The sequence below is a fragment of the Talpa occidentalis genome, unplaced genomic scaffold, assembly GCF_014898055.3.
Source record: "Talpa occidentalis isolate TD23 unplaced genomic scaffold, MPIMG_talOcc4v2.1 talOcc4.14, whole genome shotgun sequence".
Taxonomy (NCBI): domain Eukaryota; kingdom Metazoa; phylum Chordata; class Mammalia; order Eulipotyphla; family Talpidae; genus Talpa; species Talpa occidentalis.
Window position 1 is genome coordinate 22,086,603 of NW_023601433.1, and position 17,586 is coordinate 22,104,188.

Genomic DNA, 17,586 nt, shown 5'->3' on the forward strand with positions numbered 1-17,586 from the left:
CACTATTTGCAGATGATATGATAATATACATAGAGAACCCCAAAAACTCCACAGAAAAACTAATTCAACTAATCAATCAGTTCAGTAAAGTGGCAGGATACAAAATCAACATTTGGAGTATTGTTATCAGAAAGAGGTAGTGTGGATTCCAGGCACCAAACTATATATGTACACTATACCATGAAGATGACTCTCTCTAAGATTTGAGGACAGGCAGGGATTATATGAGCTTCACCATCATGTTCATAGCATTCAGAACAGCACCTAACACTACACATTGAATGAATAAGTTCCTCAAAGTGGAATAACCAGGTTAGAGGAAATAAACCTTTTTGTCTCATTACATGTTGCCAAATTCTTCTCCAGAAAGAAAAGGAACAAGCGTAACAGAATTGCGGTAAAAGACTAGAATAAGGCAGTGTACATCAGGATAGTTACTTCCCCATTATATTGTCAACATTGAGTTTTATCATTTTGATTCATGTCTGGAAGTATATCAGGTGTTTGGCAGAATTTTAAGCTGCTTTATTTTACATGTATTTAGTCATTAACAAAGTAGATCTCTTGCCTAGTGCTAAAATAGTCTACACAAATTTGGCTTGTAGTTTTCTAAAGACATTAAGTAAAATTTTATAAGTTCACTTTCCCAAGTTTTATCTACCAGTATATTACCAATCCTGATTGGTTTCAGGATTATATTTTAATTGTAGTAAAATACATTATAATGTAAAATGTACCATCTTATTCATTTTTAAGTGTATAGTTCAGTAGTGTCAAGTACATTCACCTTGTGAAACCAATCTCTAGAACACTTTTCAAATTGCAAAAATAAAAATGGCAGGCCTCCCTGGTGGCACAGGGGTGAAAGTCTCAGAGCTATCAAGCTATCACCAGCCAATGCAGCATGAGATCCATCCTCACCAGAAAACTAACCCACCTGGTGCAGCAGACCTCTCCTGTCTCACCCACTGCTCCCCTCAGCAGTAGATCCTGTTCTGCTTCCCATTCTGTCTCTGGTGAATCCTCTCACCACACCACACCCCCACACTTCTGGCCTACACCCCAATTCTTGTATGCATAAATAAATAAAAATTTAAAAAAAAATGGATTCCCATGAAGCAACAATTCCCTACTCCCCTCAACACCCGCATCTGGCAAACACTATTCTACCATCCATCGCTATGAATTTGGTAACTCTAGGACATTCATATCAGAGAAATCACAGTGTTTGTCCTTTTGTGACTGGTTTATTTCACACAGCATCATGGTCTCAAGGTTCATCATGTTGTAGCATGTGTCAGAATTTCCTTCTTTTTAAAGAGGCTGAAAATTATTTCATTGTATGCTGGATTTTGTTTTTCCATCCATCCGCTGATGGACTCTTGGGTTTTTTCCACCTTTCAGCAACCGCATTGAGTAATGCTGCTAGGAACATGGGTCTACAGACACTTTGTCAAGATCCTGTATTCCAGTGTGGTTGTTTTACACTCCTACCAACAGCGCATAAGGCTACCAATTTCTCCACGTCCTCACCAACATTTGTTTTTTTCTGCTCTTCTGAGAGTAGCCATCCTAAAGGGTGTAACTTGAGGACTTGATATCCCATGCAGGAGACACAGCACACAAAAAAGCCAGTGATGTGAGTGGGAATTTCTGCCAAAAACAGTGACAATCTCTCATGGACAGCCAATTTGGCCTTTGTACTACATCTACAGGTATATTTTGAAAATGAAACATTTCAATTCTTGTTTTCAAGGACCAGAACATTTGGGAACTCTGGGTTGTTTTCTATTAGAATGATCTTCCTTGTGTTGTTGCCAGGAAACGAGATATTTCCTAAGGATAAAAAAGAATGTCACCTCTTAACATATGTAAGAGTAGGAAAAGAGAACAGTGGTAGGGGGGTATGAGAAAAAAGGATAAATGATAGGAAATATCATACATTTCAAGAAATACATACAGCACGTAAGAAAAAAAAAAGAATAAAAACATAGAAACCAAGTTCATCATAAACATGAGGCTGCAAATCCTTTACAGGCCATCAGCAATAAGGAAAGCAGAAATATCAGCAGAAACATCTTGAGGAAGGTGAACAGAGGGTAATGGATTTATTCATTTATTTATTGAGCTTGTCCTACACGTCAGGCACTTTTCAAGACACTGGAGATTACACCATTGAACAAAACAGATAAATCCACCTTTGTGGAGTTTTCATTATAGCAGAAGGAAACTGATAATTAAGTCAATATACAGCCTTTCAAATGGTGAGCTCTGTGGAGAACAACGCAAGGCACACATTTCTATTTGAAATGGAAAAATCAGGAGAGAATGTTTTTCTACAGTGATATTTAAAAAGTGACTAGAGAAAGAGAGGTTTTGAAAATGAGTGGACCATGCAGACACGGGGAAAAAACATCCAGGCAGAGGAAAGAGAATGTGCAAACGCCCTGGGGCACCACAAGATTAGGAATGTTGGAGGGACAATGGAACAGCAGGGTGACTTACAAGGATAAAGGAGGGGGAGTTACAGGAAATGGTGTCACAGGTAGCATGAGACTAAATGTAGGGGCTTTGACTTATCCGGACTTGTGGCGAGTGAGCTGGCAAAGGAGGAGTGGTGTGACCTGTGTTTTTAAAATATCTCCTGCTAGACTATTTGCGCAAGAAGAGGAGACTATCTGGATGAGATTAAAAGCAGGGAAACCAGTAAGAAGATGACTGCCATAATCCAGAACAGATGGCAGCAGCGGGGACAAGGGTAAAAGTAATGGCAGCAGAAAGAAACCATATGCATCTAGATAGATTTGAAGGTTCAGCTGTCAACATTTAGGGATGGTTGGATGTGGGGTATGAGAGAAAGAGAGGGTTCAAAAATGAGTCTGGGCTTCTACCTGAACTACTGGTAGGATTGGCTTTCCATTTACTGAAAAGAATACCAGAGAAGGGACAGATTTGGTGAGAGAGGCCAGATTTCAGTTTGGGACTTGTGATTCCCAGATGCTGACTAGATGTGGAGCAGTTGAGTAGGTGCCCTTAGAGACAACAGTCAACAGCTCAGAGAAAGATCAGGGCCAGAAAGGCCACCCAAGACACAGCCCCAGGCACCTCTGGCTGAACACTGTTGCCTGAAACCTGTGTAAGAAAGTTAGAGACTGGAATATAACTCACGTCACTCACATGTATATGTTGCAAGGCATTTTTAATTAGTTGCATAGATAGACTAGAATTTGGTAATAATAATATACAACAACATATTTTCAAGCCCTATCTACCGGGAAAGACTAAATTCTCTCTGTGGTGCACATCCTGCTTGCTTCTGGATACACAACTCTTCCATTTCTATTGTCTTCCTATTAATTCCTCAAATTTATATGCTCCCTCTCACCACAGGACTTGTGTGCACGCTTTTCCCTCCGTTCAGAATCTCATGGCCCTACTGAGTCTCCAGGAAACCCTCCCATTCATCCTTCAGTCTCTGTTCCCACATCTGATTCCAGGAAGCCTTACTCTCAGCTGCAGACTGTGCCAGATCCCTATGTCATGCCCTAGACCATTCCAGAAGTACCAAATTTTATTTCCACTGGAAGCTTTATATTTATTTCAGTGATCATTTTATTAACATCCCTCCCTCGTTAGAATGCAAGTATTATAAAGGATTTTATTCATAATAATTTTTCAAGACCTAAATTACATCTAGCATAAATATTCAATTATTGTTAAAACAGAATAAACAGGAAGAAATTCAGACAATGACTTTCCTTTAATTGTTGAGAAATGCATGCAAATGTGGTTGTTATGGCCCAAGTTGTCCATTTTAATATTAATAATACCTGAAATTCTGAGCTCATGGATTAGAAGAATTGGCATCATTCATATAGTCCTATTATCTAAAGCAATATACATGTCCAGTGCAAACCCTATCAAAATCTCAATGACATTCTTCACAAAAATAGAACAAAAATAATCACATAAATTATTTGGAATTAAAAGAGATTCCAAATAGTCAAAACGATCTTGAGTAAAACAAAAAGATTTTGAGGTATCATGCTCTATGATTTCAAACCATAAAGAGATAGCTATCAAAACATCATGGTATTGGAATAAAAATAGAGACACAGATCAGTGGAAAAGGATTGAGGGCCCAGAAATAACCCACACATCCATGGACAAAGGAACCAAGAGCATACAATGGTGAAAGGGGAGTTTGTTCAATACACAGTGGCATCAGGGAAAGTGGGCAGCCACATGGAAAAGAATGAAACTAAGCTATTCTCTTACATCACAAACAAAATTAATTCAAATTGAATTAAAGATTTGAATGTATAACCTGAAGCCATAAAATACATAGAAGGAGCTGAGTTCCTTGACATCCGCTCTGGAGATGTCTTAGGGGATTCAATTTCAATGGCAAGGGAAACAAAAGCAAGAACAAGAAAATGGGACTTTTTCAAACCATAAAATTTCTGCACAGCAAAGGAAACTATCATCAAAATGAAAAGGAAACCAACTGAAAAGAAGATATTTGCCAAACATACAACTGACAAGTGGTTAATATCAAAATATATAAAGAACTAATGCAACCAAAAGAAAAACCAATTAAAAAGAAAAATACTGGATGGTCTTACTCATAGCAGGAATTTAGAAAACCTAAATAAGGGACCAGGAAAGAGACGAATTATAATAAAGTAAAACTCAAAATCGACAAGCAACTATAAACTAGAGACACACTACAGGGGATGGAGAGGGGAGGAGGGATTAGGGTCAAAATAAGGGGGGTGGGAATTGTATGGGGAATATAACCAAGATGAAAATGCATACATTGTGCAAAATGAAAAATGATGTAAAAATATTTATTCATTTTCCTGGTCCCTTATTTAGGTTTTCTAGATTCCTGCTCTGAGTGAGACCATCTGGTATTTTTCTTTTTCTTTCTGGCTTATTTCGCTGAGCATGATCCCTTCCAGCGCCATCCATGTTGCTGCAAATTGCATGTGTTTATCTTTTTTGAAGGCTGAGTAATATTCCATGGTATATATGTACCACATCTTCTTGATCCAGTCATCTATTTTTGGGCATTTGGGTTGTTTCCAAAGCTTAGCTATTGTAAATAGAGCTGCTATAAACATAGGGGTGCAGGTGTTCTTTGGAATTGATGTTTCTGTGTCCTTTGGGTAAATACCTAGGAGTGGAATTGCTGGATCATATGCAAGCTCTATGTTTAGTAGGTCCAGAAATCTCCACACAGCTCTCCATAGTGGTTGGACCAAAGTGAAAATCAAAATCAGCAAAAAACTATGAACCAGAGACACTTTTTGGGGGGGGGGGGGGAGGGGAGGGATTGGGGTCAGAATGGGGGGGGTTGCAATTGTATGGGGAATATAAAAATAAAATTTATTATTTAAAAAAATAAAATAAAATAAAATTTATTATTTAAAAAATAAATAAATTAAAAAAAACTATTAAATGGAACTAACAAAAGCAGAAAAAAATAATAATGTTAAAAGCAGACCAAGAATTAGAAAAAAAATTAGAAAATTAGAAAAAAAGAAATAATAAACCCAGAAGATAGTTTTGGGAATATTCTGCCTAAAACCAAGTTCAAAAACTCACTCAATCTCTTTCTTAAAAAAAAATGTAAAAATATATAAAATAAAATAAATAAAATAATAATAATAATAATAAATGCACTATCAAAAAAAACAACTACTATGCATTTGTGTCTATGAGCATACAATGTATAAAGATGTAATCTGTGGCAATAACTAAAATGGAGGAGGGACACAGATGTATAGAATAGATTTTATATTCTATAAAAATATATTCTATAAAAACTAAATTCATCTTATTCAAAGTAGGTTGTCATAAGTTTAAGATGTTAATTACATCCTCAAGTTGACCTCTAGGATAAAAAAAAATGCACAGATAGGAGAGAAGAAGGGAATCAACATTATATACCACACAAAAATCAACTCATATACAAAGGAAAGTAAAGGTGGAATTGAGGATCAAAAAAACATGACACATAGAATGTAAACAGATAAATGACAGAAGCAAATTTTTCTTTATCAGTAAGCACATTAAGTGTAAAGTGATTAAACTTTCCTAATATAAGGCAGGATTGGTAAACAGAAACTGTCCCCATATGCTTTCCATAAGAAACTCACTTCGGACACAAAGAACACACAGACATGCAGAGTAAAAAGATGGAAAAGGGGGGCCTCCCCTGGTGGTACAGAGGTTGATCGCTGGGTTACAAGGCTGCCCACAGCCTCTGCAGCACCAGTTCGATCCCCAGCCGCCGGCGAGGGTCCCACAAAAAAAAAAGATGGAAAAAAATACTCCGTACAAATAGCAAGAAAAAGAGTTGTGGTGACTATATTTTTGCCAGCCAAAGTGCACCTTAAATCAAAAAAATATTATGAGACAAAAAGATATTATATATTGATAAAAAACAAGAAGATATAATATGAACAAGTAAGGCAAGATAATTCTATAATAATAATTGAATACTCCAATAATGGATAGAACAACCAGACAGAAGATCAATAAGAAAATAGAAGGTTTAAATGACACCATAACCCAATAAAACCTAACAGTCACAGGACACATTCTCTAACAAAAGCTGAGTATACATTCTTTTCAAGTACAAGGGAGTGTTCTCCAGGACAGATCGCATGTTAGGCCACAAACAGACCTAAACTTAAGAACTCAAACTCTTCTTTTTTTTCTATTATATATTTCTGTTTTCTTTTTTTAATTTAAATTTTATTTTTATATTCCCCATATAATTACAACCCCCTTATTTTGATCCCAACCCCTCCTTTCCCCACCCTCCAACACCCCATAGAGTGTCTCTGGTTCATAGTGCTTGTTGATTTTGATATTTTCTTTCTTATAGTTATTTTTTTTCCTGGTTCCTCATTTAAGTTTTCTAGATTCCTGCTATGAGTGAGACCATCCGATATTTTTCTTCTTCTTTCTGGCTTATTTTGCTGAGCATGATCCCTTCCAGCGCCATCCATGTTGCTGCAAATTGCATGTGTTTATCTTTTTTGAATGCTGAGTAATATTCCATGGTGTATATGTACCACATCTTCTTGATCCAGTCATCTATTTTTGGGCATTTGGGTTGTTTCCATAGCTTAGCTATTGTAAACAGTGCTGCTATAAACATAGGGGTGCAGGTGTTCTTTGGAATCAAACTCTTATAAGAAAATAGAGGGGAGGGCCTCCCTGGTGGTGCAAGGGTTAAGACACAGCCTATGAAGTTATTTGCAGCTATCTGCAGCAACTGCAGCATGAGTTTGATTCCTGGCCAGCCAGGGAGCAACCCACATGGTGCAGCAGACCTCTCCTGACTCACCCTGCTGCTCCCCTCAGCAGTGTATTTCAGTCAACCTGCCTGTTCTGTTCCCCACCCTGTCTCTGGTGAATCCTCTCACCCATCACACCCACACACACACACCTCTGGCCTGTATCCCAGCTCTTGTATGCATAAATAAATAAATCTTGGGGAAAAAAAAAGAAAATAGGGGGGAAAGCCTTATAACACTCTAAGTATATATAACACTATAGGTATAAATATAAATATAAAGTATAAGTATAAGCATAAGTATAAATATAAAGCCTTATAACACTATAAGTATATATAACAATGATTTCTTAGATGAGGTAAAAGTCCAGGTGACAAAAGAAAAAAAATCAATAAATTAGATTTCATCAAAATTTTTTTTAAAAGTTTGTGATTTGAAGAATGCTACATTGGTATAAATCCACCTATATGAGGTAGGTAGACTAGGAAAATTCAGAGAAGGAAAGGCCATTCAAGTGTGAATGTCCTCCAAATGGGAGGAGCAGTGCCCTGCTTGGCATGGGGGAGGAGCTGCAGGGCCTTTGGGGGTGGGCTGCTGAACTGGGCCTGCTGTCAGAGAAATCTGAGCGTGCCTGGAGCATCAGAATCTGATAAGGGCAATGACAGGGGAGGAGGCACATCACTAGAATGTAGTTCCAGGAACACAGGTACCATCTCTGCCTTCATCATTTTATCAACAACCCCAACACATCACAGAGACTCAATAGGCATTTAATGAAGGGATGAATGAATCATATAGACAAATGGATCTCAAACCATATGGCAATGTGTGATATCAAAATGTATCAGTAGAATCTCCCATGTCAAAGCACAGATTGCTGGGTCCAGCATAAACTGTGGATGGAGCCTGAAATTATGCATTTCTGACATTCTCAGATGATACGGTGCTGCTGGTCCACTGATTTAGAAGGAACTAGCATTGCAGCTGCAGGTCAAGGCTGCTGCTCACATTTCTAACTAAATATGTAAACCCCAAGATTCTTCTAATAATCCGAGGCTAGGGAGCCCAAAACGTGATTGCCAGGGCATTTCCTGCCACCCTGGGTTAGGAGATACTGAAAATGAGATTTAATTAGTTTTAAGAAAAAGAAAGCAACATGGCTTTTCTTGCATGTAAATTTTACTCAATAAACAGGGAAAGAAACCAGTTCCTGGAGAAAGTCAGCCCTGAGTGAGACCTCACAGAGGCAAAACCATAAGTAAGTGAAATTCTGAATTCAGCCACTCAATAGTGTGTGACTTTGAGTGAAGTATCGAAACTTATGGACTTCAAACCCTGCACCTGTGAGAGGCAGATGATAGGCACGAGCTCCCAAGGTGACTGTAAGGATTAGCTGGGCTGCAGTAAGCAAAGGAGCAGTGCTCTTACCCAACTCCTGCTTAGCCAACTTTCCAGTTTAACCATCTCTCTTCCTGACCCATGCCCGCTGGCTTTCCGCCCCAGACCCTTCCCTGTACTTCCTGTACTTCTGCTCGAGTCACAAATGTTCCAAAATCAAGTATGTCTATCATCAAACCTGTCTTCTAGTTGTACTTTATATTGTAATTATGTGACCTAAGTAAATATTACTTAAATCCTTGAAGTTTGCAAAAAGTGTGCAGAAAGAAAAAATACTATTGTTTCCATGAAAAACAACTCGCTCTGAGGCATACAGCAGGGGAAGAGGAAGGAGAGAGGTCAACATGGGGAAGAGCTCAAGGGACTGTGGTGATGGTTCCCAGGTGATATGGTGCTGGGAGATTTATGGGGACCACACCTGAGTGGAGAAATCAAATACTGTACAAAAATGAACAGCGATGTTCATTTTTTAAAAGTTTAATAAGAAAAAAAGAAAAATAACTTGAATGCTTTGGTAAACCTCCATAAAAGCAAGTTGTTAAAAATAAATTACTATCAGATTATAGGTATTTGAGATACCTGTAAAAGAGTGGAGGAAAATAATAAAACTTTAGAAAGTCTCATTCCTTGATTACCCACACATAATTTTAAGCTCTTGTTGCACTCTCAAGCCTCCTAAACTGGAAATCTTAGATAATGGATCACAGATGTAGTTTATACAAAAATCCTGATGTGGAATGTTGGTCAGTCACCATCCTCAACAAAGTGGTCTTGGCCTTAAACCAAGAGATCAGCAAAAAAATGTACAGGTTCATGTCATAAGTTGAAATCAAATAAAATGTCTAAGTTCTGAGAATATCATTTTGCATGATTCCTCATTTCAACTGACTTTAACAGACAAAAATACCAGTCCTGGTCACTGGATAAGAAGTATTCCCAGAACTTGGCACCTGCTAAATGTTGGTTCCTTCTCCCACCTCCATCCCCTACCACCTAGAAAGTTCCATTTGGTTTCACACTCAAATGCCAGTCCTGCCTTTAACCTTTCATCAGGAAACACACACTGCTGAAGTATGTTCACATCACACCAAATCAGAGCTATTCGCAAGCAACATTGAGGTCCAAGACATTTCCATCCTACACATTCCACCAGCCTTACCCCTGCAACTGAGCAGACTCCAGGGAGGCGTGGGAAGGTGGCAGTGCAACCAGCGCTCATGAACAGTTACCCAACTTTTCATAAAAATAACACCTTGCCCTTACACGGCACGCTCATGATGTAGGTTAATCTCTGGCGCCCCTCTGAGCTGGGTCAGTGTTGTTCTTTTCCACTTAGGAGGTTAGAAATGTTAATTGACTTGCTTAAGTCAGCACCACAAGTTAATAGAAGAGATGGAATGAGACCCAGGGTTGCCGAGGCTGCCAGCTGTCTGTCCTGCTCTTTGACTTTTTATTTGGTTTCTTTCCTAAGAGTCTCTGAGTGTTTTCTGACCATAATATCTTTATTTAAATGTGTGTGTACGTGTGTGTGTGTATAGACATAATTGTCTTTTTCCTCCTTCACAAGAAAACCTGGACAAGAAATAGTGTGTATAATGTTGGGTTACACATCCTTTTCTCCAGCCCCTCAATGATTGGAAAGAGCTTAGCCCTCCCTGAGGCTTTCTGCATTCACATCACTAGTTTCTCAAGGAAAGAAGCAGATAGCTGGGCCAACAGATACACTTTCCCACTCAATCCACAGTAGTGGGAAAAGTCTGGAAAGACAGCCCAGGCTGGGTGAAAAACTGCAACCTGGAAACAAAGTCCCCAAAAGACATGGCTACTCTGGCTCTCAGCAGTTTTCAGAATTTGGGACAGGCCTATATTTAGCACATCCTACTGATGAAAACAGGATTTCTCAGCGCCTCTGAACATCCTTACCCATTCAGGCCCATGTTCCCAGGCTAGATAACGCCACAGTTAGGATGCACAGAGAGACTGGTCAGAAATTGTGAGTGTCATGTAAGTTATTTGCATGTTATGAGGGGATTTTGGAGGAAAAGCTATGCAGATAGCACATCAATCTAAGCAGCAAATCTAGGTTGGTCACCAACAATACAAACAGGAAAGAGTGATAAGATCTTGTCATCTTTTCCAGAGCAGACTGGGGAAGGTCTGGGACCAACACTCATTTACCCATAAATGTCCACCAAGGAACTCTGTGGCCAAGCAACAGTGTAGGTGTGGGGTGCTGGTGCTCAGGGAGAAACCTCAACTTACCAGAGCAGAGAGGGGGCAGAGCTGAACAGACTCAGAAGTGAACAAGGAGGAGCGTGAAAGTGATGCCTGGACTTGGCAGAGTCTCTGTGGTCGGTGGTCACTGAGGTATCCAAGAACTCCACCCATGGCCCAGTGCTATGTCTTCCTGCTCTGGCATGTTCTGCTTCCCTTTCCAAAATTTAAAGACCCACTGAGAACAATCACCTCACTCCACCAGGACAGAATGAGCAGGAACACGATAAAACACCTCACTCTGGTCTTGGTAGGGAAGGAAATTGAGCATGAACTTGAACCACTTTGTTGCTCAATTAACTTTAATTCTCTAGGCTACATGTGGCCCTAGAAACCTCTCAGGTGATAATTCTCTACTTGTCATTTGAGATGGATTTTAAGTAAGTCTATCACTGTTATCAAAAAGACAAGAGCTAACAGATGTTAAAAAGGAGGACATGGGAGAAAGGGAACCCAACCACTGGCTTTCTGCCCAAAGCAGAGTTTTGAAGATGCAAATTAGTAGAGGTATAAATTGGTGCAGTCACTATGGAAAGCAATATTGAGGTTCCTCAAAAAATTAAAACTATGCATATGTAAAACTCAGATGCTGGAGGCTTGTGGACACCCACATTATTCCTTACTTCTATAAAAAGAGTAACCATTACATTCTTGTTTTATTATGTGAACAGAGCCATTTTCTAAACTCTTCTTTGGGCAAAAAACTGGCAGCTGGTAAGGTGGTGAGGTAAGCGTCCCCACTCCCTCTTGTCCTATTCATGCAAAGGAGGCAACAGCCTTGTAATGGAATCATGGTGACCCCAAGTCCCACCTTCAGGGCCAGGGCTTCAGGAGGCTGCTGCTGAGACTCCCTCCTGAGGTTCTCTTTGAAAACTGCCCTTGCTTGAGGGAGGAGCCAAGGCAGCCAGGTTACTCATTCTCCCTGGGGACAGCCTCATTATCCTGGGTCCCAGTCCCTGGCCTCATATTAAGACAAGCTGGAGGGCTGTCTGAGTTGCAGAGTCTGGGAGATGAATTCAGGCCTTTGTTATGGTTTCATCACAGCTCAACGTCCCCATCTCCTTCCCTTACCCCCATAAAGGCACTGCTCTCCAGAGCATTCCCCTGAAACCTGTCCATCTCACAGTCCATCTCTCCATAAAGAACCCAACACAGGCAGGCACCCACACTGCTAACAGGTGAGCCTTAAGCAAAGCTCAGTTCAAATGTTCCAGAGTGACAAAAGAAATACGTCCTCCCACACCTTTCAATGAAAGGATAACTAACCATTTTCTGTGTTCACTATATGTGTGGAGTGTGTGTGTGTGTGTGTGTGTGTGTGTGTGTGTAATTCACTCCGGAAGAACTGAGAACAAACTGGGTGATGTCCTCTATGTAACTGACTATGAGATTAGGTCAGGTTGGCTAATTAAGACTCATTCACTGCCGTCTCCTGAGATGAAAGCTACTGTGGGACTGGCATAGGAGGCAATTAACCCTACTTGAGTTCAAACAGCTTATAGGAGCTAAGAGAGCCCACTTCCCCTTCTGGAGTCATTAATTAATGAGTCTAGTGCTTTTCCCCATTCCTCATTCCCATCATAACTGACATCAATTGTCATTCTGTGCAATTCCCCAACTGACAACACAAATGCAAATGTAGAGAGAATATCACAGGGAGAGGGCACACTGTGCTGGGATGTTAACATCTGTTTCTGTGGAGATGCTCCTTTTGCTTGGAAGCATATCACAGCACAGCTAATGTGAGGAGCAGCAGTCTTGAGAGATGCCAGCAAGAAACCCAGAGGCACTAAAAATCCTCGCTAATATAAATGAGTGTGACTTACATTTGGAAGGGTTGGGGAAACTGTGTGTTTTTAAATGAGGAGATCTAAAACAATGTAGGTAAAATGAGAGGCCTCCCCTTGCAAGTTTGCCTATGTCCCACGCAGATACTGAGGAAGGATGCTGGAGTCTTGGAATGGCCCACATCAACAGCTATTTTCGGCTTTTTGGTATATTTATTTTGTACATTTTAATTTTTTTTTTAAATTTTGAGATAACATTGGTTTATAGTACTGTATATGACTCAAGGGAATAGCATTACACCTCCTCAGTTGTATATCACCACATCACGCCCACCCACCAGAGCATCCACATCCTTTTATCATCTACCTGGGGCTCCCTCCCCACTTTGTTCCCTCTCTCTTTCTCTCTAATAGCCTCAATTCTGCAGTCATATTTCTAGAATTTTTTTGGTTAAGTTTTATCAGTTACTTTGTTTTCTTTCTCTATATTCCACACATGAGTGCAACAGTTATTTTGAACTGACCTGGTTATTTACAAGCAAGGTTACTATCACTTTTATTTGCATGATCACCAAAAAGAAATGCACTGCTTTCTCACAGTGTCTTTTTTTTTTTTTCTTTAAGCATGTGGTTGTGATCTTGGATTTCTCCAATGTTGGAATGGTGAGAAAAGAGAGAAACTGGAAGGCTACTTCAGGTGGAGGTTTCTAGGGATTCTTCAGATCTTAGACCAGTCTCCAAGGAGACTAAGTCACACCAAACATAGCCATGGGAGACTGAGTCATAGAGGAAAAGGCCACTGATGAACAATTAGGAAGCTAGAGGGTGTGGTGGGAGAGGAGAGGAGGACAATTGTATAACAGAAACATTCAGATCCACTGTGCAGGATACTTCCTCACTAGTCAGTTATCTAAAACAGAAACAGGACAGTTAAGCAGAGAATCAGAGCAGACGGGATTTTGTAGGTTATTTCATTCAGTCTAGAAAAGGCCATGGAGAGGATCTCAGAGGTTCTGTAGAATTTATTATAGTCGCTATGGTTTTTACCTTTTCTAAGTTCAGAGTCTCTTTGTCTCCCCATTAGATAGTGCTAAATAAATACAAACTCTTTGCTTCTGAATTCTTTTTTCTAGGTTTCATATAAACTATCATCCCCTAATTGGCAATTATCATTACAATGCTGCAAAGACAAAGGTTACCGTTTATCACATAAATTAACTTGGAATGGTGACATTATCTGTCCTTGTTTTGCAGCTGTAGAGTTGCACCTGTGTTGTATCTCTCCATGCACTTACTACATCCAGATTCTTTTTCTACACTATAACATTAGAACCCACATTATTATTATTAGAAAGTACTATCAGAACTCAAACTGAGAAGCTAAGACATAGAAAGGGACAGTATAGTTAATAATAAGAGAGGATGATGGAGGAAAGATCAATAAACAAATCAGTGGATATACTACTGGGAAAAGGAGCCAGGATTCATACTCACATGGGAGGGCATTTGGAAAACAAAATGTTGCGAGAGTGAAGAAATTGTTGGTGTGGGACAAAGGTGTCCAACTTGCTAATTATATTTGGTAAGCCAGGGGTGTCCAATCCCAGAACGTCACCTCTATCTCAATAGAGTCCCAAGGGCTTCATTAGAATAAAGTTCAGAACCATTCACCTCTTAGCTTTAAATCCCTATCTTGTTTCCTATCTTAGAGAAGTGAACTGTGAAAATTCCTTTAGGCCCTCTAAATTAAGGACAAACTTCTGATTCCATGTCTCCTTTATCCAGGAAATAGAACCTTTTCCCACATGACTTTCTTAAAATAATAAGGAGAGTAGAAGGACTTCTGGAATGGCAGAGAATGACCTCCAAAAATCTCCCCCTCCACAACAGTATCTAGAACACAGACATTAAAAAACAAAAACAAAAACACCAAAATCAATGTTTCAGAATTCTGGAAATTAACTAAAGGCTTTCAGAAGTTCGAGAAATATTTATTGAAAAAAACCTTGATATTGGTAAGAACAATGAGCTTTGAGCATTTTACCTTGTCTGAATGGCACTCCCCTCTCCCAAGTTCCACAATATCCATGAAAGTCAACACAATATATCCACTGTAGGGACAGAATGGGTTCACCCAAGAGCTCTATCCCCAGAGAATTATTGCTATTATATACCCTGATAGCTCACTGAAAAGTTCTGTTCTCAGAACTAGTCATATTAGATCTGATGCAGAGATTACTTAGTGCAAGTGGTCCTTTCTCCAAGATATTTACCAAAAACATCAGCCTGAAGCAGAATAACCAGAGTTGTAAGCCAAATATTTATATTAAAAGAAATAATAATTAAAATAAAATTAAAATGGCCTACCTGGTGGCACAGGGGTTAAATTCTCAGTACTATCAAGCTATTGACAGCCACTGTAGCATGAGTTCACATGCTAAGGGCCAGGGAGCTAACCCACATAGCATAGCATATCACTCCTGTCTCGTTCACTGCTCCCCTCAGCAGTGTATTTCAGTAGATCTGCCTGTTCTAGATCTGCCTGTTCTGCTCCCCACTCTGTCTCTGGTGAATCCTCTCAGCCGTTCCCCCCCTCTGGCCTACACCCCAGCTCTTATATGCATAAATAAGCAAAAATAAATCTTAAAAGAATAAATAAAATTAAGGGTGGGCCTCCCCTGGTGGCACAGCAGTTGAGCCCTGGGCTGCGAAGCTGCCTGCAGCCTCTGCAGCGCCGTTTAATCCCCGGCTGCCAGCGAGGGTCCCACATGGCGCACAGACCTCTCCTGCCGCCCGCTGCTCCCCTCAGCAGTGTATTTCGTCAGTTTGCCTGTTCTGCTCCCCGCCCTGGCTCTGGTGAATTCTCTCGCCCTCCTGCGCTTCTGACTGTACCCAGTGCTTGTATAAATGAATAAATAAATCTTTAAAAAAAAAAAGAAAAAGCTTTCTAGTTTGGAAATTCAAGAACACCAAATGAGGGGTATTCCCAAGAGTGTCTCCCTTTAAAGGAACAAAAGCATTTAACTCTTTGTTTCTCCTGGAGAAGTCTGTCCATCTCCAGCAATTGATTCAGTTGCTAGTCCTTCATCCATAAGAGTACTTCTCGCTAGGAGGAGAAATTGGGTAGTAGGGTAAGAGTGGGTCCTCAGCTTCCCTTAAAACTTAGAAAGAGTGGCTTCAGGGAGGCACGGGCGCGAGTTGCGGCGCCGCCAACATGAAGACCAAGTACCGCGTCCCGTTTCTGGGGCTGGAGTGCCCCAACCTGAGGCTGAAGAAGCCGCCCTGGGTGCACATGCCGTTGGCGATGACGGTGTATGCGCTGGTGGTGGTGTCCTACTTCCTCATCACCGGAGGAATCATTTACGACTTGATTGTGGAACCTCCAAGTGTTGGCTCTATGACTGACGAACATGTTCATCACAGACCAGTAGCTTTCTTGGCCTACAGTCAATGGACAATACATTATGGAAGGACTCGCGTCCAGCTTCCTATTTACAATGGGAGGTTTAGGTTTCATAATCCTGGACCGATCCAATGCACCAAATATTCCAAAACTCAATAGATTCCTTCTTCTGTTCATTGGATTCGTCTGTGTCCTGCTGAGTTTTTTCATGGCGAGAGTATTCATGAGAATGAAGCTCCCAGGCTATCTGATGGGTTAGAGTGCCTTTTGAGAAGGAATCAGTGGAGACTGGGTTTGCTCCTGTTAATGAAATTTTAAAGGCTGTACCAGTCCTCTGATATGAAATGTGGAAAGGGTCGAAAAGCAGCAGATAAGAAGCATCTAGTGAAACCACAGGAAGAACATTAAAGCTTGGACTCGATGGTCTTCTTGGCGTCAAAGAGCAAAGCTCTTCACAGTATTTCCCTGATGACCCAGCCTGACGTACCAGCGAGGTTGAGTGGCATTTTCTCCTTAGCTCATCCTTTCTTCAAGAAAAAAAATAGTCCGTTTCTACAACTATAATATTGAATAAAGTGATTATTTATTACAAACCTCCCTAACACTATTTTGGAGATGACATTTCAGATTTTCGGAAAGGAAAGTCAAATCAGGAAGTGAGAGACCCTTGGCCGAGACCCTGGACCTGCTCAGCTTTGTCTCTGGTGCTTTGCCTTTACACCTGTGTGACAGCATGTTACTTTAGACCTGTGTGTGAGACATCATTTCCTGAACACGATATATGAAAGGAGCAGAAATAAAAGATTTTTCTAATTAGAAAAAAACAAAACCTTAGAAAGAGTGTTTGTGTCCTCATCTTTGTAAACAAAAATTGCCAGCTATTTAGAGAGATGGGGCACAGAGAATCTCTACTTCCCAGTGCTCCTGAAAATGTCATGGCAAGATCATTCACCCACGAAGGCAGAGAATACCTGGACCTGATCATGAGGTTACCACCTTTAATTTAGAAATCTTGGTATGACATATATGATGAAAACATGAAAAAAATGAAAGCATACAAAATTTAATCAGATACTAGTAGAAGAAGAACATTAAACATTAAAGCCTTTTTTTTTTTCTCTTTAGAAATTTTCCCCCCTTTTTTATTGGATAAGTTTGACATGTAACATTGTGTAAAATCAAGATATACATGTGACTTTGATATATTTGTATATTGTTCAGACTTTTAAAAATTATTTTCCTCAAAATTCAAAACATCATCAGCCAAATTGAGTATGGTCTTCCCTTTGGGAGTGCTTTTCAAGACAGAAGTCACACAGAAAGTAACCATCACACAAAACCATTAATATGCTTTTCTGGTGACTCAAAACCACATCAATTAGTTTATTTTTTTTTAATTTTATTTTTATAT

The 17,586-nt window shown here is 39.9% G+C and overlaps 1 protein-coding gene and 1 pseudogene across 1 annotated transcript in view; one reads left to right on the top strand and one right to left on the bottom strand.

Moving 5' to 3' along the window:
- URB2 (URB2 ribosome biogenesis homolog) overlaps positions 1-17,586 on the bottom strand; it is a 100,851-nt gene that overhangs the window by 16,148 nt on the left and 67,117 nt on the right. The gene's annotated exons all lie outside the window — the stretch shown is intronic.
- Positions 15,987-16,573, top strand: LOC119244403 (oligosaccharyltransferase complex subunit OSTC-like; annotated as a pseudogene).